Source organism: Hyla sarda, chromosome 2 (assembly GCF_029499605.1).
Source record: "Hyla sarda isolate aHylSar1 chromosome 2, aHylSar1.hap1, whole genome shotgun sequence".
Lineage (NCBI taxonomy): Eukaryota > Metazoa > Chordata > Amphibia > Anura > Hylidae > Hyla > Hyla sarda.
This window is the reverse complement of record NC_079190.1, coordinates 285,487,461-285,513,348: the sequence shown is the minus strand read 5'-3', so window position 1 is coordinate 285,513,348 and position 25,888 is coordinate 285,487,461. Positions and strand designations below refer to the sequence as shown.

At 43.8% G+C, this 25,888-nt stretch overlaps 1 long non-coding RNA gene across 1 annotated transcript; it reads left to right on the top strand.

Annotated features, from left to right (window-relative positions):
- Positions 1 to 2,044: 2,044 nt before the first annotated feature.
- Positions 2,045 to 22,805, top strand: LOC130356184 (uncharacterized). Its single transcript, XR_008888807.1, has 3 exons — positions 2,045 to 2,111; positions 21,210 to 21,275; positions 22,682 to 22,805. It is a non-coding gene; the product is annotated as an uncharacterized LOC130356184 (long non-coding RNA).
- Positions 22,806 to 25,888: the final 3,083 nt, after the last annotated feature.

The window sequence follows — 25,888 nt, the reverse complement described above, 5'->3', positions numbered from 1 at the left end:
GAATGTCTAATCTGTAATTTGATGCCTTTTGGAGATTTTTCCATCTTTCCTTGGCTTCTTTATGCACATTAATACACATTTTTAACATCATTCTCATTCATAATTGTACATCATTCTCGCAAGTTGTAAAACATACAGTAACCTAAAACTAAATATTGTCACCAAGAACAAAGAACACGTTTGTGTTCAACAGACTCTTCCAAGTATTTGATGGAGACCCATTATGTACCCACTCATCCTACTGGTAGAAGCAGAAATATCAGGATCCTAAACCATAAAATGCTTAGAGATGGCACCTCCCCATTCATAATAAAAATGTAGTAGTAATAATAATAATAATAATGTATTCATCTAGGCATTAGAACTTAATTTAAAGGTTTATGTGCAATATACAGATAGAGCCACAAAGTAGTAGTTGCGAGGGGGAAACCTTTTCTGATATTGCGCAACATATCATGCAATTAATGAAATTGGGCATATTCCAAAGTCCAGGTAATGTAGTAGTTAACTGAATGGAAAGAAAATGTGGATTTATGGTTACCCCTCTTTGATTCCATAGTACATGCACATGCAGCACTTCCACACTGCTCTCCTGCATTGCAAATAATGTGTCCTGTCATACCTATAGTATAATCTGCATTCTGTCTTTGCCCACAGTTAGTTACATAGTTACATAGTTAGTACGGTCGAAAAAAGACATATGTCCATCAAGTTCAACCAGGGAATTAAGGGGTAGGGGTGTGGCGCGATATTGGGGAAGGGATGGGATTTTATATTTCTTCATAAGCATTAATGTTATTTTGTTCCAGGAATGTATCTAATCTAAGCTGTTAATTGTTCCTGCTGTGACCAGTTCCTGAGGTAGACCGTTCCATAAATTCACAGTCCTCACGGTAAAGAAGGCGTGTCGCCCCTTGAGACTAAACTTTTTCTTCTCCAGACGGAGGGAGTGCCCCCTCGTCCTTTGGGGGGGTTTAACCTGGAACAGTTTTTCTCCATATTTTTTGTATGGGCCATTAATATACTTATATACGTTTATCATATCCCCCCTTAAACGTCTATTCTCAAGACTAAACTATTGTAACTCCTTTAATCGCTCCTCATAGCTAAGATGTTCCATGCCCCATATTAGTTTAGTTGCGTGTCTCTGCACCCTTTCCAACTCCGCAGTGTCCCTTTTATGGACAGGTGCCCAAAACTGAACAGCATATTCCAGGTGAGGCCGTACCAATGATTTATAAAGGGGGAGTATTATGTCCCTGTCCCTTGAGTCCATGCCTCTTTTGATACATGACAATATCCTGTCGGCTTTGGAAGCAGCAGCCTGACATTGCATGCTATTCTGTAGTCTGTGATCTATAAGTACACCCAGATCCTTCTCTACCAGTGTTTCCATCATTTCAATGTTTGAATGTGCAGGAGAACCTGTTGTTGTATAGTGATGATATATGATCCATCCATTCCCAATAGACCTCAAACGGGTGAAATTTTTTTTTCCTGCCAAGGGCCATTTGGATAGTTACAAAGTCATTTGCGAGCCAAAAAAGTTATCAAATTAGCCGCTATTTCTTGTCAAACAAATAGTTAACTTTCCCCAATGTACATACCAGGCACAGGTACCTGACAAGACAGTACCTGACAAAGCAGAGCAGGTTCAAAAACTTGACAGGACAGTTAGGAAAGCATTGAGGAGGGATCATACATCCTGGAGAAGCCAGAGTAACAATTCTTTATTATTCAGAAGTTGTGCAAAGCTCAACAACCAAGTTCAGATTCACAAACTATATGTAAGCTGACCGATCACATGTAAACATGTTCAAACAAAGTAAAACAATGTATAAAACAAACTGGGAAATTGATCAAAACCTCTCCAGAGGAAAAGTTGCTGAGTTGCCCATAGCAACCAATCAGATCGCTTCTTTCATTTTTGAAAAGGCCTCTGAAAAATGAAAGAAGCAATCGGATTGGTTGCTATGGGCAAATGGGCAACTTTTGCTCTGGACAGGTTTTGATAAATCTCCCCCTTTATTTTTATTTTTTGGAAAGGGAATGTAAATCCTCCTAGCTGTTACTGGATTGGCACCAGACAGACTAGGGTGCAGAGTCAAAAGGTAAGTAATAAGATACAGTCTCCAGAATAGTCACTAGTAGGCAGACAGCTGGGTTGATATAACAAGCAGTGGAACCAGGAACACTTACTATGGAGCAGGAATCACCAAGAGCATGGATTGTAAAGCAGAACCACATGGGTCACTGCAGCAGGACGAAAACACGTCTAGCAGGTGTAGACATATGATGGTAGAACTACAAGTACCAGGTAAGATCGTAAACAATGAAACAGGACTGGTAGATGTGAATGCAGGACTGGTGGCTGTAGACACAGAACAAATTAGACCAATAATGAAGATACCAGGCTGACAAACATAGATACAGGAGCAGAAGGGCTTGGCAAAAGAAGAACCTTGGAGCAGGTCTGGTCAAAACCAGGAATTGGAACAGACTTTGAAACAAAGTTGGCTTGCAATTAAGTTGGCATGAGGTAAGAGTCCACAGACTTAAAGGGGTACTCCGCTGGAAAACATTTTTTTTAAATCAACTGGTGCCAGAAAGTTTAACAGATTTGTAAATTACTTCTATTTGAAAATCTTAATAATTCCAGTACTTGTCAGCTGCTGTATGCTCCACATGAAGTTTTTTTTCCTTTCTAAACTTCCTTTCTGTCTGATAGCAGTGCTCTCTGCTGACACCTCTGTCCATTTTAGGAACTGTCCAGAGTAGGAGCAAATCCCCGAAGCAAACCTATCCTTCTCTGGACAGTTCCTAACATGGACAAAGAGATTACTGTGGTCAGACAGAAAGGAAATTCAAAAAGAAACGAACTTCCTGTGGAGCATACTGGAGCTGATAAATACTGGAAGGATTAAGATTTTTAAATAGAAGTAATTTACAAATCTGTTTAACTTTTTGTCACCAGTTGATAAAAAAAATGTTTTCCAGCAGAGTACCCCTTTAAGCAAGAACTGAGAGCAAGGACTAAAGGGGGAGATTTATCAATATGTGTCTGTGTCCAGCCAGTTGCTGTGTTTTTTGGCTTATGTGCGTTAAATTTATATCCAAACGGCGCACAAACCTTGACAATTTTTTTTAAGGTTTGTGTTATCTTTTTGCTCCTTTTAAAAAAAAAAAAAAAAAAACTGTTAATATATCTCGCCCACTGCATATTGAACAATGACGCAGTGAATTCACAGTCACTTTTGCCAAAGGTGTCTATTTTGAAATTGTGCAAAATTTTTGCCCAAATTTCAGCCAATAAAATGTCTGGAATGCAATGATAAATCTCCTCCTAAGAGCTTTAGGCTGAGGTATATAGCAGAACCTAATAATCAATAAAGAGCAACTGTTTGTAATCGGACGTAACTGTTGACTTGCTGGAGTACAGGGTGTGGCAAAGCAGAAGACATTTGGATAGCTCTCCAGAATAAAAAGACGACATGTCAGCAGGGAAGAGAGGAGCCGCAGTGCAGATCATAACAACCATCATGCATGTTCAAGTTGTCATGAAATATAATACAGTGTCAACTTTTCCTCTGCACAGGTTTTGTTAAATCTCCCCCAAAATCTCTATAATTTAATGGTGTGTTGATCCAGAAATAAGAAGAGCAATGTTTATTTGAAGGAATCAACAAAATCTTTGCATTCTCCAGATATTACAATTAGAATAAATCTCTGGCTTAATATCTTTTATCTTAAAAATAGAAGAGACTCAATATGATACCATTCTCTCGGATATGCATGAAACTCTTAAGAACCTTGTCTTTTTTGGCCTTGATAGTTATACTGATATTTTTACTAATCTGCATCTATTTTCTAATTGATATTATTATATTTTTTTTATTATGTTGCTTATGTACCAGATTTAAAGATATAATTTACAGCAAGCCCAAGGAAATAGGAAATAATAGACTGGAGCGGACGAGTCTCGATTATATATTGGATGTCACGGTTCACTGTATTCCTGATTGGATAATAAGAAGGTGACTGCTGAATTTGATTTATGTGGATGGAGTTGGAGACAACTGGGATAATATATACGTTATCATAGAAATCCATGGACACTGTATTATATTTCATAACAACTTGAACATGCATGATGGTTGTTATGATCTGCACTGCGGCTCCTCTCTTCCCTGCTGACATGTCGTCTTTTTATTCTGGAGAGCTATCCAAATGTCTTCTGCTTTGCCACACCCTGTACTCCAGTCAACAGTCAACAGTTACGTCCGATTACAAACAGTTGCTCTTTATTGATTATTAGGTTCTGCTATATACCTCAGCCTAAAGCTCTTAGGAGGAGATTTATCATTGCATTCCAGACATTTTATTGGCTGAAATTTGGGCAAAAATTTTGCACAATTTCAAAATAGACACCTTTGGCAAAAGTGACTGTGAATTCACTGCGTCATTGTTCAATATGCAGTGGGCGAGATATATTAACAGTTTTTTTTTGACCACAGTTTTAGGTCCGGTTGTAAAAGCGCATACGGCGCAAAAATGAGCCGACCGGACCGAACGTTTCACTCCGGTCGGCTCATTGAAGTGAATGGCATACGGGAGCGCATACGGTCACATACGGGAGCGCGAGGTTTTAGCTCCCTCCTGCCGTATGCGCTCCCGTATGGGACAAAACGTAGTGTGGACCCAGCCTTACAAGACCCAGTGGAACACAAAGAAATGGCACACATAAAGATAAAAGGAGCTTCTCATTATGGTGTCTATTTTTGCCATCTATGCCTAGTATTTATAATATTCTCCTGAACAATTTCTTGTCACACAGAAACAAACAGGGTGGGGCCAACCATCGCTGGGCCCCTTCTTTCAAGGGCACCGAAGCAGAAACATGGGCTGCCACTCTAATATATATGTCCAAGCTTGAAGACACTTTATAAGGTACTGTAGGCTCTGTATAAAACACTGCATTACTTCTAGAGGAGCTTACCTTGATAAGGCTAAGCAAAAACACCAATAAAAACATCCATTCTGCGTTTTCATTTTCAGTGAAAAAACACTGCAGCCAGATGTTAGCTGCAGGTCAATAGGGAACTGCAAAATGGCATATCCATTTGGAATTTTTTTTAGTTTGTCATTTTGTTTAATCCTTTTGCCATTTTTTCACTCCTCTTTGGTGTTTTCCTGCTCCTTGGCAGTTTCTCAAAATTGCAGCATATTGAGACTTGTGGCGTTTTTCTCCCACAGAGGCCAATGCGAGAGAAAAAACGCCAAGAGAAACGCCATGTGGGTTTTAACTTTGGCATTTTTTGGGGCGGTTTTTATTCTTTTTTTGGCGATCCAAAAAAGGGATGGAGTTAGCTTTTTTAAATTAAATTTCATAGATTACAATTTAAAAAAATAAATAAAAAGATACAGTAGGGATGGGAAAATTTGTAAAGATACAGTAGGGATGGAAAAAATTGTAGGGAACAAAATTTATATTTTTTAGAACAGGGACCAATTTATGATGGTGGGCAGGGAGATAAAAATGTAGCTGGCAATATAAAAAAATGGATAAAGGGGCCATTTGATTGTAAAAATAATAGATTTTTTTTATAAATGTTGTGAAACTTTTTATTAATAAACGTAATTTAATTATACAGTATAATAATGACTTGGTACACTGTTTTTAGGACACACATCAGTGTGAAATTTATTAAGCAATCCAAACAAGGTAACGTTTCGGTCCAATGAAGACCTTCCTTAGACCTATAAACAGTAGAGACAATAATGATAGATTATCAAAATGAGATATCTAGTAATGTAAAGTCAAGGAAACTAGACAATAGACAATAATAAATATAGAAAATAGTAGTCTCATACAGACAATGCATTAGTCCACTTCACAAACGTGCAACAAATATTTACATGTATATGGGTACTCGATATAGATTTCTTAAACCAAGTGATCATAATAAGTACATGACATTTGACGTATATGCTGATAATAGTAGCATAAAGTAACTTATAGTGATTAACCTGTTAATGCCCTGTACATCCTTGGTCCTTTCCCTTTCTATAAAATAGCGGGTAGGGCCCGGCCTCTAACAACAGCTGGGACCCGTGGCTAATAGCGCGCAGCACTGATCGCGGTGCCGCGCGCTATTAACCCTTTAGATGCGGCGTTCAAAATTGATTGTCATGTCTAAAGTGAAACTAAACTACCCCCGGCTAGCTCAGGGGGCTGTTCAGGACTGCCACGGCATCCCGAACATCTGTAGGATACGAGGAGGGTCCCCTTATCTGCCTCCTGGTGTCCGATCGCCAAATGACTGCTCAGTGCCTGAGATCCAGGCATGAGCAGTCAAGCGGCAGAATCATTGATCAATGTTTCCTATGAGAAAACATTGATAAATGTAAAAGATCAGTGAGTGCAGTGTTATAGCCCCCTATGGGGGGATCATTAACCCCTTCAATAATAAAAGTTTAAATCCCTCCCCTTTTCCAATAAAAAAAAACAGTGTAAAGAAAAATTTTAATAAACATATGTGGTATTGTCGCGTGCATAAATGTCCGAATTATAAAAATATATCATTAAGTAAACCACATGGTCAATGGCGTACACGCAAAAAAATCCCGAAGTCCAAAATAACATATTTTTGGTCACTTGTTATATCATGAAAAAATGAATAAAAAGCGATCAAAAAGAAGTAGAACGGTTCAAAGCCATGTGGAGGGTATGTGGATAGGAGGCCGGATATGTGTGCATGTTGTTCACTTCCGGTTGTATAGAAACCTGAAGTGGAATAAGGATCATGATGTAGGGAAAATAGTATTGCTGTAGTGTAGGGGGAGCATGGTAAATGTTTCTGTAGTGTAGGGCAGTGTTTCCCAACCCAGTCCTCAAGGCACACCAACAGTCCAGGATTTTAATTTTTCCCAGTTCTATTCCAGTGGAGTAACTGAAAAAACCCGGAATGTTGGTGTGCCTTGAGGACTGGGTTGGAAAACACTGGTGTAGGGTAATATACCGCAAAGGAGAACTTACATTGGTGTCAGGGGTAAAGAAAGCTCCGGTCTACGGCATGGAAACCGGAAGTTCGGCTGGCACGTGACTCACATGTGGAACGCAGCCTGCGTTCCACTGCGTACCTGTGTGACAGGAAGTTCGGCAGCGTCGCTAGTGGGTGGAACGCATGCTGTGTTCCACTGTGTCATATGTATGGGGGAGACAGATAGAAGAATGAGAGTCCATAGAACAGATAGCAAATTGTAATATGTGAAATGGAATGTGGGGAGTGTGTGGAATAAACAAAATAAACTGATTGTAAGGTGTGAAAGAATATGTGTTCTAGTACATGAATAAATGAATAGAGAGAAAACTTTACGGCCAGTGGACCGTCAATGAGAAAATGATGGGCTAATACAAAAATACAAAAACAACATATTGGTGTAAGACATGGTATGGATGTAAAATGGCAATCTATAAATAAAACATGTATGAAATATGTGATATGCAGTTATACACTATATTAGAATTAGAAATGAGCGAACTTTTGAAAAATTCGATTCGGACGATTCGCCAAATGTTTTGAAAAAAATTAGTTTTGATCCGAATTTATTTGTGGCGAATCTATATTAAAAACGTCTATTTCTGGCCTACAGAGAGCCTCAATAGGGGTGTAGAACACTTTGCTGTCTTCTAACACGCATATGGAGTGTGCTGGGGTAGTGAAATAGTACTGTTATTCAGAATAACATGCAGATTACCAGCATTGCTTTTAGAATCACTGTCACAGAGCAGCCCAATGACAGAGCCTGGAGGTGGCATCAGTATGAGGAGACCATATAGTGGCTGAAGGACACAGCGTTGAGGTTTTGGCAGCATGAGGAGACCATATAGTAGCTGAATGACACAGCCTGGAGGTGTTGGCAGCACGAGAAGACCATATAGTGGCTAAATGACACAGCGTAGAGGTGTTGGCAGCATGAGGAGACCATATAGTGGCTGAATGACACAGCGTGGAGGTTTTGGCAGCATGAGGAGACCATATAGTAGCTGAATGACACAGCCTGGAGGTGTTGGCAGCACGAGGAGACCATATAGTGGCTAAATGACACAGCGTAGAGGTGTTGGCAGCATGAGGAGACCATATAGTGGCTGAATGACACAGCGTGGAAGTGTTGGCAGCATGAGGAGACCATATAGTGGCTGAATGAAACAGTGTGGAGGTTTTGGCAGCATGAGGAGACCATATAGTGGCTGAATGACACATTGTGGAGGTGTTGGCAGCATGAAGAGACCATTTAGTGGCTGAATGGCACAGTGTGGAGGTGTTGGCAGCATGAGGAGACCATATAGTGGCTGAATGACACAGCTTGGATGAGGCTGAAGCATGAGGAGACCATATAATGGCTGAATGACACAGCGTGGAGGTGTTGGCAGCACAAGGAGACCATATAGTGGCTAAATGACACAGCATGGAGGTGTTGGCAGCATAAGGAGACCATATAGTGGCTGAATGAAACAGTGGGGGGGGTTTTGGCAGCACGAGGAGACCATATAGTGGCTGAATGACACAGTGTGGAGGTGTTGGCAGCATGAAGATACCATATAGTGGCAGAATGACACAGCGTGGAGGTGTTGGTAGCATGAGGAGACCATATATTGGCTGAATGACACAGCATGGAGGTGTTAACAGCATTAAGAGACCATATAGTGGCTGAATGACACAGCATGGAGGTGGTGTCAGCATGAGGAGACCATATAGTGGCTGAATGACACAGTGTGAAGGTGTTGGCAGCATGAGGACACCATATAGTGGCTTAATGACACAGCGTGGAAGTGTTGGCCGCAAGAGGAGACCATATATAGTGGCTGACTGACACAGCGTGGAGGTGTTGACAACATGAGGAGACCATATAGTGGCTGAATGACAGACACAGTGTAGAGGTGTTGGCAGAATGAGGAGACCATATAGTGGCTGAATGACACAGTGTGGAGGTGTTGGCAGCATGAGGAGACCATATAGTGGCTGAATGACACAGCGAGGAGGTGTTGGCGGCATGAGGAGACCATATAGTAGCTGAATGGCACAGCCAGGAGTTAGCAGCAGCATGAGTAGACACTATTGCTTCACAATCAGGAGCAGTCAGGAGCAGGCAGCAGCAGTACTCAAGAGGGTTTCATAATCCCTAAGATTGAAAGATCAATGTTGAAATGTCTATTGAAGAGATATGTTACCTCATGCTATCATCAAAGAATTTAAGGCCCAAGCCCAGCAGCATCACTAAACCATATAGTTGCTGAAAAACACACCCTGGAGCAGGCATATGCATGAGTTTACAAGAGGGCTTCACAACCCCTAACATTAAAATGTTAATGATGAAATCTGTATACAAGATGTATGTTAGCTGGTGCTAACATCAAAAAAATGTAGGTACAGGCCCGGCAGCATCAGTAAGCCAAGTAGTTCCTGTGTTACGCCGAGCGCTCCGGGTCCCTGCTCCTCCCCGGAGCGCTCGCTACACTCTCGTTACTGCAGCGCCCCGGTCAGATCCGCTGACCGGGTGCACTGCGATACCACCTCCAGCCGGGATGCGATTCGCGATGCGGGTGGCGCCCGCTCGCGATGCGCACCCCGGCTCCCGTACCTGACTCGCTCTCCGTCGGTCCTGTCCCGGCGCGCGCAGCCCCGCTCCCTAGGGCGCGTGCGCGCCGGGTCTCTGTGATTTAAAGGGCCACTGTGCCGCTGATTGGCGCAGTGGTTCTAATTAGTGTGTTCACCTGTGCACTCCCTATGTATACCTCACTTCCCCTGCACTCCCTCGCCGGATCTTGTTGCCCTTGTGCCTAGTGAAAGCGTTCCCTTGTGTGTTCTTAGCCTGTGTTCCGACCTCCTGCCGTTGCCCCTGACTACGATCCTTGCTGCCTGCCCCGACCTTCTGCTACGTCCGACCTTGCTTCTGTCTACTCCCTTGTACCGCGCCTATCTTCAGCAGTCAGAGAGGTTGAGCCGTTGCTAGTGGATACGACCTGGTCACTACCGCCGCAGCAAGACCATCCCGCTTTGCGGCGGGCTCTGGTGAATACCAGTAGTGACTTAGAACCGGTCCACTAGCACGGTCCACGCCAATCCCTCTCTGGCACAGAGGATCCACCTCCTGCCAGCCGGCATCGTGACAGTAGATCCGGCCATGGATCCCGCTGAAGTACCTCTGCCAGATGTCGCTGACCTCACCACGGTGGTCGCCCAGCACTCACAACAGATAGCGCAACAAGGCCACGAGCTGTCTCAACTGACCGTGATGCTACAGCAGCTACTACCACAGCTTCAGCAATCATCTCCTCCGCCAGCTCCTGCACCTCCTCCGCAGCGAGTGGCCGCTTCAGGCCTACGACTATCCTTGCCGGATAAATTTGATGGGGACTCTAAGTTTTGCCGTGGCTTTCTTTCACAATGTTCCCTGCACTTGGAGATGATGTCGGACCTGTTTCCCACTGAAAGGTCTAAGGTGGCTTTCGTAGTCAGCCTTCTGTCCGGAAAAGCCCTGTCTTGGGCCACACCGCTCTGGGACCGCAATGACCCCGTCACTGCCTCTGTACACTCCTTCTTCTCGGAAATTCGTAGTGTCTTTGAGGAACCTGCCCGAGCCTCCTCTGCTGAGACTGCCCTGCTGAACCTGGTCCAGGGTAATTCTTCCGTTGGCGAGTACGCCATACAATTCCGTACTCTTGCTTCTGAACTATCCTGGAATAATGAGGCCCTCTGCGCGACCTTTAAAAAAGGCCTATCCAGCAACATTAAAGATGTTCTGGCCGCACGAGAAATTCCTGCTAATCTACATGTACTCATTCATCTTGCCACTCGCATTGACATGCGTTTTTCCGAAAGGCGTCAGGAGCTCCGCCAGGATATGGACTTTGTTCGCACGAGGCATTTTTTCTCCCCGGCTCCTCTCTCCTCTGGTCCTCTGCAATCCGTTCCTGTGCCTTCCGCCGTGGAGGCTATGCAAGTTGACCGGTCTCGCCTGACACCTCAAGAGAGGACACGACGCCGCATGGAGAATCTCTGCCTGTACTGTGCCGGTACCGAACACTTCCTGAAGGATTGTCCTATCCGTCCTCCCCGCCTGGAAAGACGCACGCAGACTCCGCACAAAAGTGAGACAGTCCTTGATGTCAACTCTGCTTCTCCACGTCTTACTGTGCCTGTGCGGATATCTGCATCTACCTTCTCCTTCCCTACTATGGCCTTCTTGGATTCCGGATCTGCAGGAAACTTTATTTTGGCCTCTCTCATCAACAGGTTCAACATCCCGGTAACCAGTCTTGCCAGGCCCCTCTACATCAATTGTGTTAACAATGGAAGATTGGACTGTACCATACGTTACCGCACGGAGCCCCTTCTAATGTGCATCGGACCTCATCAAGAAAAAATTGAGTTCTTGGTCCTCCCCAATTGCACTTCCGAAATTCTCCTTGGACTACCGTGGCTCCAACGCCATTCCCCAACCCTGGATTGGTCCACGGGGGAGATCAAGAGCTGGGGTATCTCTTGTTTCAAGGACTGCCTTAAACCGGTTCCCAGTACTCCCTGCCGTGACCCTGTGGTTCCCCCTGTAACCGGTCTCCCTAAGGCCTATATGGACTTTGCTGATGTGTTTTGCAAAAAGCAAGCTGAGACTCTACCTCCTCACAGGCCTTATGACTGTCCTATTGACCTCCTCCCGGGCACTACTCCACCCCGGGGCAGAATTTATCCTCTGTCCGCCCCAGAGACTCTTGCTATGTCTGAGTACATCCAGGAAAATTTAAAAAAGGGGTTTATCCGCAAATCCTCCTCTCCTGCCGGAGCTGGATTTTTCTTTGTGTCCAAAAAAGATGGCTCCCTACGTCCTTGCATTGACTACCGAGGTCTTAATAAAATCACGGTAAAGAACCGCTACCCTCTACCTCTTATCTCTGAACTCTTTGATCGCCTCCAAGGTGCCCACATCTTTACCAAACTGGACTTAAGAGGTGCTTATAATCTCATCCGCATCAGGGAGGGGGATGAATGGAAAACGGCATTTAACACTAGAGATGGACACTTTGAGTATCTGGTCATGCCCTTTGGCCTGTGCAACGCCCCTGCCGTCTTCCAAGACTTTGTTAATGAAATTTTTCGTGATCTCTTATATTCCTGTGTTGTTGTGTATCTGGACGATATTCTGATTTTTTCTGCCAACCTAGAAGAACACCGCCAGCATGTCCGCATGGTTCTTCAGAGACTTCGTGACAATCAACTTTATGCCAAAATGGAGAAATGTCTGTTTGAATGTCAATCTCTTCCTTTCCTAGGATACTTGGTCTCTGGCCAGGGACTACAAATGGATCCAGACAAACTCTCTGCCGTCTTAGATTGGCCACGCCCCTCCGGACTCCGTGCTATCCAACGTTTTTTGGGGTTCGCCAATTATTACAGACAATTTATTCCACATTTTTCCACCATTGTGGCTCCTATCGTGGCTTTAACCAAGAAGAATGCCAATCCTAAGTCCTGGTCTCCTCAAGCGGAGGACGCCTTTAAACGGCTCAAGTCGGCCTTTTCTTCTGCTCCCGTGCTCTCCAGACCTGACCCATCTAAACCCTTCCTATTGGAGGTTGATGCCTCCTCAGTAGGAGCTGGAGCGGTTCTTCTACAAAAAAATTCTTCCGGGCATGCTGTTACCTGTGGTTTTTTTTCTAGGACCTTCTCTCCGGCGGAGAGGAACTACTCCATCGGGGATCGAGAGCTACTGGCCATTAAATTAGCACTTGAGGAATGGAGGCATCTGCTGGAGGGATCTAAATTTCCAGTTATTATTTACACCGATCACAAGAATCTCTCCTATCTCCAGTCTGCCCAACGGCTGAATCCTCGCCAGGCCAGGTGGTCTCTGTTCTTTGCCCGGTTTAATTTTGAAATTCACTTTCGGCCTTCCGATAAGAACATTAGGGCCGATGCTCTCTCTTGTTCCTCGGATGCCTCGGAAGTAGAGCTCTCTCCGCAACACATCATTCCTCCTGACTGCCTGATCTCCACTTCTCCAGCCTCCATCAGGCAAACTCCTCCAGGGAAGACCTTCGTCTCTCCACGCCAACGCCTCGGAATCCTCAAATGGGGTCACTCCTCCCATCTCGCAGGCCATGCGGGCATCAAGAAATCCGTGCAACTCATCTCTCGTCTCTATTGGTGGCCGACTCTGGAGACGGATGTTGTTGATTTTGTGCGGGCCTGCACTGTCTGTGCCCGGGACAAGACTCCTCGCCAGAAGCCTGCTGGTCTCCTTCACCCTCTTCCCCCCCTCCCTACTCCCTTGCCCTCTGGTTTGCCCGCTGTGGATGAAATAACTCGTGATCTTTCCACCATATGGAAAGAGACCCAAAATTCTCTCTTACAGGCTTCATCACGCATGAAGAAGTTTGCTGATAAGAAAAGAAGAGCTCCCCCCATTTTTTCTCCCGGAGACAAGGTATGGCTCTCCGCTAAAAACAGGGGGAGACCCAAGGGGGGGGGTACTGTTACGCCGAGCGCTCCGGGTCCCCGCTCCTCCCCGGAGCGCTCGCTACACTCTCGTTACTGCAGCGCCCCGGTCAGATCCGCTGACCGGGTGCGCTGCGATACCACCTCCAGCCGGGATGCGATTCGCGATGCGGGTGGTGCCCGCTCGCGATGCGCACCCCGGCTCCCGTATCTGACTCGCTCTCCGTCGGTCCTGTCCCGGCGCGCGCGGCCCCGCTCCCTAGGGCGCGCGCGCGCCGGGTCTCTGCGATTTAAAGGGCCACTGCGCCGCTGATTGGCGCAGTGGTTCTAATTAGTGTGTTCACCTGTGCACTCCCTATGTATACCTCACTTCCCCTGCACTCCCTCGCCGGATCTTGTTGCCCTTGTGCCTAGTGAAAGCGTTCCCTTGTGTGTTCTTAGCCTGTGTTCCGACCTCCTGCCGTTGCCCCTGACTACGATCCTTGCTGCCTGCCCCGACCTTCTGCTACGTCCGACCTTGCTTCTGTCTACTACCTTGTACCGCGCCTATCTTCAGCAGTCAGAGAGGTTGAGCCGTTGCTAGTGGATACGACCTGGTCACTACCGCCGCAGCAAGACCATCCCGCTTTGCGGCGGGCTCTGGTGAATACCAGTAGTGACTTAGAACCGGTCCACTAGCACGGTCCACGCCAATCCCTCTCTGGCACAGAGGATCCACCTCCTGCCAGCCGGCATCGTGACATCCTGAAGCACACAGCCTGGATCAGGCAGCAGGATGTGTACATAAGAGGGCTTCACAACCCCTAACATTAAAAGATCGATGTTGAAATCTTTATTGAGCATGTATGATTGCTAGTGCTACCATAAAAAAAATTGTAGGTAATATCCAAAACAGTCCCAGCAGAATCAGAAAACAATATATTGGCTGAGTGACACAGCCTGAAGGTGGGGAAAGCATAGGGAGCTCATATAGTGTCTGAATGGTACAGCCTGGAGTTGGCCGAAGCATGAGGAGACCATATAGTGGGTGAATGGCACAGCCTGGAGTTGGCAGAAGCATAAGGAGACAAAATAGTGGCTGAATGAAACAGCCTGGAGGTGGCAGCAGCAGCAGCATCAGGAGTCCTGAAAGTGACCCTGTGACAGAGTGGTGTGGTGGGTGGCAATACCAATACCCAGGGATGAAGGTGACTGGAATGTTTGTAACTGGGGAGCAGTGCCTTAAATCTGTTTGGCACTATCCATATTTGTGAAGTGTTGTTGTGGCACTATGGTCAATCTACTGTGATACATCAGGCATTGGTGGTTGGAAATCCTGGCTGATCCATGCCTGATTCATCTTCGCAAAGGTCAGTCTCTTCACATTTTTTGTGGACAGAGGAGTTCTCCTTGGGGTGACTATGGCACCCGCCCTACTAAACACCCGCTCTGATGCCACACTACTGGCCGGGCAGAACAGCTTTTCCAGGGCAACCTCTGCTAGTTGCGGCCATAAATCAAGTTTGGCTGCCCAGAAGTCCAGCGGATCTTCAATGTTTGTTGGCATGGCCATGTCAAGGTATGCCACAACCTGCTGGTTCAGGTCCTGCTTCATGTCTACCTGCTGCTGATGAGGTGCTTCACTATGCGGGTGAAGAAAGGTACTCATCAGCGACTGTAGACTCAGGCTGCTGCTGATGGTGCTGGTACTGCTCCTGCCGCCCCACCCCTCCCCAGCAGCCATGGCAGTGGAAGGTAAGAGCAGAGGGCCCCCGAGTCAGACCTGCTAGTGGATGGACAATGGCGCCAATAGGCATCAGCCAACTGACTACGTAGAATCTCTCTGTAGTAGTTTTCCATTTCCAGATTTCCTGGAGTAAGCCATGCTCCGATTTCTTTACGAATGACTTTTAGCAGTTCCTCCCCTGTGTGACTCTTTTCACCAAGGCAAACCATGTGAAGAACAGCGTGACACCGCTGTGCCCTGCACACATGGTATGCTGAAGGGCTACTGAGACTTGTGCGGGCAGTGGGGGCTGAGGACACGATGGAGGATGAGGAGGCGGAGTTGGGCACTGTCACAGGACCAACGGGCTGACAGCGTGGAGGAGGAAGTGGCGTGACCTGTCCAAATTGGGGTTGTGGCTGTGCAGGAACCACATTCACACAGTGAGCCGTAAAGGACATGTATTGTTCCTGACCTTAGTTACAGCTCCAGACATCGGCGCTGCCATGCACTTTGGTACACACCGACAGGCTCAAGCACTGGCCCACCTTCTCTTCTACAAAATTGTGCAGGGCTGGTCCTGCCTTCTGCACAAAGAAATGATGGCTTGGCACTCTCCACCTCGGCTCGGCATAAGCCATCAGTTCTCTGAAAGGTGCAGAGTCCACCACTTGAAAAGGGAGGGACTGCAGCACCAGCAACTTAGACAGGAGTACATTCAGCTTCTGTGCTGTTGGATGAGTGGGCGCATACTGTTGTCTCTTTGACATGGCTTCGTGGATGGATTGTTGGCAGAATGGCTGAGTAAAAGTGGGAGGAGCAGGAGCATGTGGAGAGGCAGAAGGAGGGTATGACACACAGCTTCCTTCGGCTGAGGTGGTGGAGCCTTGGCTGGCTGAAAGAGGGAGCAGCGTGCCACTGGGTGATGCAGCAGGCTGGACCACGACATCCAAGCCACGGTTCTACCAGGCCACTTTATCGTGGCAAAGCATGTGTTGACGCAGGGCCGTGGTGCCAACATTGGGACCCTGGCCACGCTTCACCTTCTGCCGACATATCTTGCATGTGGCTATGTGAACCTCCTCCGGATGCTTGATGATTAACTGCCACACTGCCGAGTAGCTGATTTTTCCACCAACAGTCCGCACAAATTGACTGCTACTGCCGCCGTTTCCAGGAACCCCTATTCCACTACCTCCCAGGAAGGTAGGCTGCTGCGAAGCAGGTGGTATTCCCCCGACACGTTTGGCTCCAGAATTTCCACTTCTGCCACCACGCTGACTGCCAACCATGCTACCACCTTGCTGTCTCATCTGCTGCCTCAAGGGCAACCTGCAACTCTCTTCTCCTGATGATGATGAAGCCCCTTCTGCATCCGGCTCCCAATTGCAATCGACTTCATCATCATCGAGTTGGGTCTGCACGTCACTGATGTCCTCCTCAGGTTCCTCGACAGTATCTGCTTCAGGACCATGAATGCTGGCAATATCACCTCCAACGTCACTCTCCTCATCACTACTTGCCCGCCTAGCGGAGGAAGCGGCGGATGTCTCCTCCACTTCTTGACTGGGCAGTAGCTGCTGACTGTCCTCTATTAGATCGTCCTCAGTGAATAGTGGAGCTGAACCCACAGCATAAGATACTTCTGTAGGAGAGGGAACAGCATAGGACAGAGGCAATGGGAGGACAGGGACTGCTCCCGGGCCATGCCAACTGAGGGTTGTGTCTGAGGAACCCATAAACTGTTGACTGTGAGTGTCAGATTTCACTTGTGATGAAGTGGATGATCGTGTTAACCAATCAACGACGGCACAAGGGTTGCTGGTCGAGGCACGACCGCTAGCTGATAACAGGAGCTCAAGCCTCTCATGGCCTCTCATTCTGCCACTCGACCCTAGTCTGCTGCGACCTCTGCCTGAAGGATTTAGGCCTCTACCACTCTTCTGTGCACATTCTGGCACTTCTCTGCCTGACATACTTAGTGCGTATATGAGGGGAGTACAATACGCTTCACTACTCTTAAAACAGTATTTGTCTAGAACAGCAGCAGGTGTGCACTTTTTTCTGGCCTTTCGCAGTATGTATGCCCTTGACAGATTAACAGGTGCAAAATAGTACACTACTTAGATGTACGTATGCGGTATGCACTTATGAGGGCATAAAAATGCGCTACAATGAGCCTAAAAACTCTGTAATTTTTTTTAAAACACCAGACGGTGATTACTTTGCCTGTCCTTTAACAGTATGTAGGCCCTTGACAGATTAACAGGTACAAAATAGTACACTACTTAGATGTAGGAATGTGGTATGCACTGATGAGGGCAGAAAAATGCTCTACAGTACACTTAAAAAAGTATCTGAGTACAACACCAGCCGATGACTACTTTTGGCTGGACTTTCACAGTATGTAGGCCCTTGACAGATTAACAGGTACAAAATAGTACATTTCTTAGACGTACGTATATGGTATGCACTTATGGGGGCAGAAAAATGCGCTACAATGAGCCTAAAAACTGTAATTTTTTTAAAACACCAGCCAGTGATTACTTTTGGCTGTCCTTTCACAGTATGTAGGCCCTTGACCGATTAACAGGTACAAAATAGTACACTACTTAGATGTACATATGCGGTATGCACCTATGAGGGCAGAAAAATGTGCCACAATGCACCTAAAAACACTCTTTTTTTTTTTTAAAACATCAGCCGGTGATTACTTTTTTTCTGTTCTTTCACAGTATGTAGGCCCTTGACAGATTAACAGGTACAAAATGGTACACTACTTAGATGTAGGTATGTGATATGCACGTATGAGGGCAAAAAAATACGCTACAGTACACTTATAAAACTTATTTTCATAAAACAACAGCCAGTGATTACTTTTCCCTGGCATTTTACTGTATGTAAGCTTGTTACAGATTAACAGGTACAAAAGAGAGCACTACTTATATGTAGGTATGGGGTATGCACATATGAGGGCAAAAATATGCGCTACAGTACACGTGGAAAACGTATTTTCATAAAACAACAGCCAGTGATTACTTTCCCTGGCCTTTCACTGCATGTAGGTTTGTTACAGATTAACAGGTACAAAAAAGTGCACTACTTAGATGTAGGTATGTGGTAGGCACATATGAGGGCAAAAAAAATGTGCTACAGTACACTTGGAAAATGTATTTTCATAAAACAACAGCCAGTGATTACTTTTCCCTGGCCTTTCCCTGTATGTAGGCTTGTTACAGATTAACAGGTACAAAAAAGTTCACTACTTAGATGTAGGTATGTGACATGCACGTATGAGGGCAAAAAAATGCGCTACAGTACACTTATAAAACTTATTTTCATAAAACAACAGCCAGTGATTACTTTTCCCTGGCATTTTACTGTATGTAAGCTTGTTACAGATTAACAGGTACAAAAAAGAGCACTACTTAGATGTAGGTATGGGGTATGCATGTATGAGAGCAAAAAAATGCACTACAGTACACTTGGAAAACATATTTTCATAAAACAACAGTCAGTGATTACTTTTCCCTGGCCTTTCACTGTATGTAGGCTTGTTACAGATTAACAGGTACAAAAAAGTGCACTACTTAGATGTAGGTATGTGGTAGGCACATATGAGGGCAAAAAAAATGTGCTACAGTACACTTGGAAAATGTATTTTCATAAAACAACAGCCAGTGATTACTTTTCCCTGGCCTTTCCCTGTATGTAGGCTTGTTACAGATTAACAGGTACAAAAAAGTTCACTACTTAGATGTAGGTATGTGACATGCACGTATGAGGGCAAAAAAATGCGCTACAGTACACTTGGAAAACGTATTTTCAGAAAACAACAGCCAGTGATTACTTTTCCCTGGCCTTTCACTGTATGTAGGCTTGTTACAGATTAACATGTACAAAAAAGTGCACTACTTAGATGTAGGTATGTGGTAGGCATGTATGAGGGCAAAAAAGTGTGCTACAGTACACTTGGAAAATGTATTTTCATTAAACAACAGCCAGTGATTACTTTTCCCTGGCCTTTCACTGTATGTAGGCTTGTTACAGATTAACAGGTACAAAAAAGTTCACTACTTAGATGTAGGTATGTGACATGCACGTATGAGTGCAAAAAAATGCACTACAGTATACTTGAAAAACGTATTTTCATAAAAAAAACACCAGCTGATGATTACTTTTGCCTGGACATTCCCAGTATCTACACTTGTTACAGATTTACAGCTACAAAATAGTACACTGCTTTGATGCAGGTATGTGGTTTGCACGTATGAGGGCAGAAAAATGCACTACAGTCCGCTGAAAAAAACTATTTTTGCACCACAGCCGCAGTACACAACAGTGCAGCACCAGAAAAAAAATAAAATAAAGTGTATTAAACTCAAAATTGCACTCTGTCAAAGAGTATTAAGAATGGAGTGAACTGCTGGTTATTATACCGTATACAGACTAGAATAAGCAGCAGATGATTTCTTATGGAAAAAATACACAGAATTGCACTGAAAATTATTCATGCCTCCTCTGCTAAGGTTGATGAAGTTGAGGCAGCTTGTTGAAATGTATGAGGCAACGAAAAAGCTATCTGCCCCTCTCTAATAAAATGCTAAATAAAGTGACTGGGAGGTTAATGGCTGGCATAAAAACCCTTTTCAGTGAGAACAAGCACTGCTCTCTGTCCAGAACGCTGATGTGACTAGCAGTTGGAAGTGGAACACTGCACTATGATCAATTCAGCGTGTCTGTGTGACACACAGAGACACGCAGTCTGTCCTATCCCTCTGCAGTGAATGGCATGAAATGAGCAGCCGCATATATAGGACTGTGACATCACAGGGGTGACTGGCTGCTGATAGGCTGATGTGATTCAGGGTCATCCCACCTACCTCCCTTCCTTGCCTTGCCTTCCTGCCTTCCCAGCATCCCCTGCCCCATGTACTGACATGTGGATCCGCTATTTTAGGTGTCCTGGAGCCTGGAATGCTTTAAAATTGAGTTTAATTAAATGATTCCCTGATAGAATCGTGGCGATATTCACATTCATTGTAAATCAAATATTTCATGAAATTCATAACGAATTCGGGTTCGTCTGCTTCGATTCGCTCATCTCTAATTAGAATCATAGGAAATAGAGACTGAAAGTGAGAAAAGGGGATAAACCACAGAAAATGAAAAAATTAGTAAGGGATCCTAAGGAAATAGGAAAACCTGGAAAAGTATAGAAAAGAGGAGAATTGTAATAAATGAACCAAAGAGAGGGGCTATCCAGAAAAAAACATTAACTGAAGCAAAAAAAACCAAAAAAAAACAGAAGTGTCAGACCAAGAAATAACACTGCCCGTATCCCTTTTGTACACTACTATTATCCCATCTCATATAAAATACATGACATTATCAGAAAACATTGGGCATTACTCAATAAATTACACCCCAACATAGAGGAGTTTAAATCCCCATTGATGCCTTGTTTTAGAAGGCCAAACAATCTAAAAGACAAGTTGGTAAAAGCAGATGTGGGTAGCACCCAGGGAAAAGCCGTCCAAACACTGCTCAGACCCTCTAGGAATGGTACATTCCCCTGTTTACATTGCTTCCAATGTAATGCCATCATAAAAGGAGACCGCACCTACCATCCAAGATCTGGTCAAGCAATTCCAATTAGGGGATATTTCACCTGCAAGTCAAATTTTGTGGTATATCTTCTTAAATACCTATGCGGTTTGGCGTATGTTGGTGAGACAACACAGAAGATACGTGACTAGATACAAGTCGACCAGAAGACGAAAGAATTTACTGCTTCCTGTCCCCCACCATTTTTACACACACAATCACACCTCGTAATAGGAGGTGGGGGAGACAGAATTAAACAACTGAAAAGACAGGAAGCTTATTGGATACATAGGATGCAAACGCTGGAACCACATGGGCTTAATAGAGATTACGACATCACTAATATGTAACTTGTGTACTTAATGTTAACATACTGATAATATGTTCTCATTTTTCCTTAGATCCATTAGCCAGGTTGGCTGGATCCGGATCAATGCAGCGGGGGTTATTTTCACCATAATATTCCTGTATCCTTTTCCTGATATTTTTTTATTCCCACTATTAATGGTTTAACCTTTTCATTTAGAGTTTTCATTTACAGTTTTCATCTGGTTGGTCCATTCATTACAATTCTCCTACTTTCTACACTTTTCCAGTTTTTCATATTTCCTTAGGATCCCTTACTATTTTTCTCATTTTCTGTGGTTTATCCCCTCTTCTTACTTTCAGTCTCTATTTCCTATCATTCTCATATAGTGTATAACTGCATAGCATATATTTCATGCATGTTTTATTTATAGATTGCCTTTTTACATCCATACTGTGTCTTACACACATCCCTCATCATCCAATATGTTGTTTTTGTACTTTTGTATAAGCCCCTCATTTTCTCATTGACAGTCCACTGGCCGTAAACTTTGATCTCTATTCATTTATTCATGTACTATAACACATATTCTTTCACACCTAACGATCAGTTTATTTTGTTTATTCCACACACTCCCCACATTCCATTTCGCACATTACAATTTGCTATCTGTTCTATGGACTCTCATTCTTCTATCTGTCTCCCCCATACATATGACACAGTGGAACACAGCGTGCGTTCCACCCACTAGCGACGCTGCCGAACTTCCTGTCACACAGGTACGCAGTGGAACGCAGGCTGCGTTCCACATGTGAATCACGTGCCAGCCGAACTTACGGTTTACGCGCCGTGGACCGGAGCTTTCTTTACCACTGACAACAATGTAAGTTCTCCTTTGCGGTATATTATCCTACACTACAGAAACATTTACCATGCTCCCCATACACTATAGCAATACTATTTTCCCTACATCACGGTCCTTATTCCAAATCTGGTTTCTATACAACCGAAAGTGAACAATATGCACCCATATCCGGCCTCTCGCCATTTAATCCCCCCTTACACACTTCCATACATACTCCAGCGACTATAGGTCACCTATCCACATGCCCTCCATATGGATATGAGCCGTTCTACTTCTTCCACACACAGCCTCCTGCCCCCTGTCTATTTAGATTAAACATATCCTCTCTGTCCTGTTACATACTTAATGTTATCTTGATGATATGTACTGTGGTTATTTGGCTCCTTTGTAAATCACACTATATAATGTGGTCCAATGGCTGTACTATAATTGCCTCACTGTGTATACATGATCTGCTTCACACTACGTGATATTTAATTAATCACTACAAGTTACTTTATGCTACTTTCACCAGCGCATACGTTGAATGTCATGTACTTATTATGATCACTTGATCTAAGCAATCTATATCGAGTACCCATATACATGTAAATATTTGTTGCACTGTTTGTGAAGTAGATTAATGCATTGTCTGTATGAGACTACAATTTTCTAGATTTACTATTGTCTATTGTCTAGTTTCCTTGACTTTACATTACTAGATATCTAATTTGGATATCTATCATTATTATTTGTACTGTTTATAGGTCTGAGGAAGGTCTTCATTGGACCAAACGTTACCTTGTTTGGATTGCTTAATAAATTTCTCACTGATGTGTCTACTGAAAACAGTGTACCAAGTCTTTATTATACTGCATTAAGGATTGGGACTCCAATTTGGGAATACTTCACTACTCAGAGAGTGACGTAACTTCACTTATTGTATTTTAATTATGTGTTTTATAAAGTGTTTGTGATCTTTACTTGTTTTAAACTTTATTCTCTTTATTTTATACATTAGTTAGGTACTACCACTACTACTCCCAGCATGGAACAGACTGTTCCGTGCTGGGAGCTGTAGTACCTGTACTAAGAGACAGATCGCAGTTGGTGTCAGAAGTTGCTATCGTCCATTAAAATTCATAGAAGTTGGCGGCATGGCTGCATTTCTCTACTCCCTGTACTGCACTGTTATGTGAAGTTCTCTTCACATCACAGATTCGTATTTAGCACTGAAAGTTGTGATTTGCCAGATGGAGCAAAGAGAACTTCACATCACAGAGTACAGTGCCAGGCAGGGAAACAGAGAAGTGCGGACATGTCAGGAGTGACACCCGCTGCGATCTATCTATTAATGCAGGTACTACAATTCCCAGCATGGTGCAGAGTGTGCTCCAGGTTGGGAGCAGGAGTACCGGCAGTAAGGGTCATTGCGATTGTCAGATCATTGCGATTGTCCTTTAGAATGCTGAGATGTGGAGCGGCTCTCTTCTGTGCTCCGCATCTCTGCTCTATATGTGGCCAGTGATGTGGATATAAATTCACATCACTGATTCATATATGCTGCTCAGAGCAGCGATTGGCTGGCACCATCTGGCCATTCATAACTCTTAACGGCAAATATGAATCAGTGATGTGAATTTCTATTCACATCACTGGCTGGCCCGAAGTTCAGAGCAGATATGTGGAGCACTGCAGAGAGCGGCTCCGCATCTCAGGAATATAAAGGACAATCGCAACCGGTGTCAAGAGTTACACCCGGGGTGATCTGTCTATTAGTACAGGTACTACAGCTCTCAGCATGGAACAGTCTGTTCCATGCTGGATTAGTAGTAGTACCTAAATAATGTATAAAATAAAGAGAATAAAATTTAAAACAAGTAAAAATCCCACACACTTTATAAAACACATAATTAAAATACATTATTAATTTTTTTTTTTACATTTTTATTAAGGAAAAAAGTTACAAAGAATTTTTTTTATACATAAAGACATAAAACCATACTATAAGTCCCTTATTCCTTCATTTTCCCCCCTTTTTCCATATCTTCTTAATTTACCCTAGTATCATATCCCTTCCTGTTTCTTTATCCCTTTCCAACCATTCGAATATGTGTTTTGTGTTTAATTTATACTTAAATTTCAAGTACTTATGCAGTGTGCTCCCAAACACCCCTCTGAGTTGCGATATTTGAGTAGCCAAATAGTAAACCCTGAGATTTGGCATCCCTAAACCTCCTTTCATTCTCGGAATCGTCAGTACTTCGTATTTAATTCTTGCTTTCTTTTTCCCCCATATTAACTTGTTCACCATACTTTCTATTTTCTTAAACAAAACCTTGCCAAGCGACACTGGAGATGCTGTCAAAAAGTAAAACAATTGTGGAAACACCACCATTTTTACTAAGACTAGGCGATCTGTCATGCCCAAAGGCAGTTTTAGCTAAGTTTCTATTTTTTCCTTATTTTTCCCAATAAGGGGACAATATTTATTTTTATATAATCTGGTAATCTACTATTAATCCCTATTCCTAAATATTAAAATTTTCCTGGGTAGGATATTATTTTCATTTCCCCATAATTTCCTTCTTTTTGTTCATCTAATAGCATCAGTGAAGATTTACTCCAGTTTATTGATAATTCTGAAATTTATGTATCTGTTCAATCACTGTAAATAAATGGAACTGGGGGTCCCTAATAAAAAGGAGTAAATCGTCCGCGTATAACGCGAATTTGTCTTTTCACCCCCTCAATCCAAATCTCGAAAACTCCATTATTTCCCTAATGTAAACTGCAAGAGGCTCTATAAATAATAAAAATAAAAAAGGGGACACCCCTCTCTGGTTCCTCTGGATAAATCAAACTGTTCTGTAACCCTATCGTTTATTTTAATTCTTGCACTCGGTTCCTTATATAGCATTTTAACTAAATTGATGTACTTGTCACCCAATCCAAACTGCTCCATTGCTTTCCATAGAAAGGCCCACTCCACCCTGTCAAACGCTTTTTCGTCGTCTAATGACAGGATGGAGTGGGCCCCTCCCTCTTCCTGTTGGATGGCCGAAAAGACCCTCCTTATGTTATCTAGTCCGTTCCTATTTTTCATGAACCCTATCTGTTCCTGTTCAATCAGATTATGCATAACTTCTTTGATTCGAATAGTCAGTAATTTTGAGAATATTTTTGCATCTGTATTTATTAGGGAGATAGGTCTATAAGACCCTACCTCCCTAGCATCCTTATCCTTTTTGGGAACCAGTACTATTAAGTCCTCCCCCATCGATTTAGGGAGACTCCCCTTTTTACAGGATTCATTAATCACCTCAGTCAATTTACTAATAATGGTCTGTCCCAGCTTCCTATACACCTCGAAGGGAAACCCGTAGGGACCCGGGGAGGTATTCCCGGAAAAGGATTTTAATGCTATCTCCACCTCTTGGAAGGAGATGTCCCTTCCTATCTCTTCCCTTTGTGCCACACTAATCTTGGGTAGACTAATGTTTCCGAAGAACCCCTCCATCTCCTCCTCGGGGCCTTTCAGGTCCGTCCTATATAATCTATCAAAGTATCCTACAAAGATGTCCTCTATCTCCCCTGCCTTTTCTTTGGGTGTTCCATCTAGATCTTTTATAACTTTTATGAGATTGCTTTTCTTTTGATTATTTATAATTTGTCCTAATAATTTGTCAGGGCGGCCCCCTTCATAATACTGCCTCTGGTTGCTGAAGAATAGCTTATGTTGGATTTTGTCTTCTATGAGTTTTTTCTGTTCCCTTTTCTTTTCCTCTAGCTCTTGTAATTTTTGGGTAGTGGGATTTACAGACATCTCTTCCACAATTACTTCTATTTCCCTTTCTATTTTTGTTTCCTTTTCTCCAAAGCCTTTTTTCTTTCGTGTGATTACTCTATGGAAGATCCCCCTAATAAAA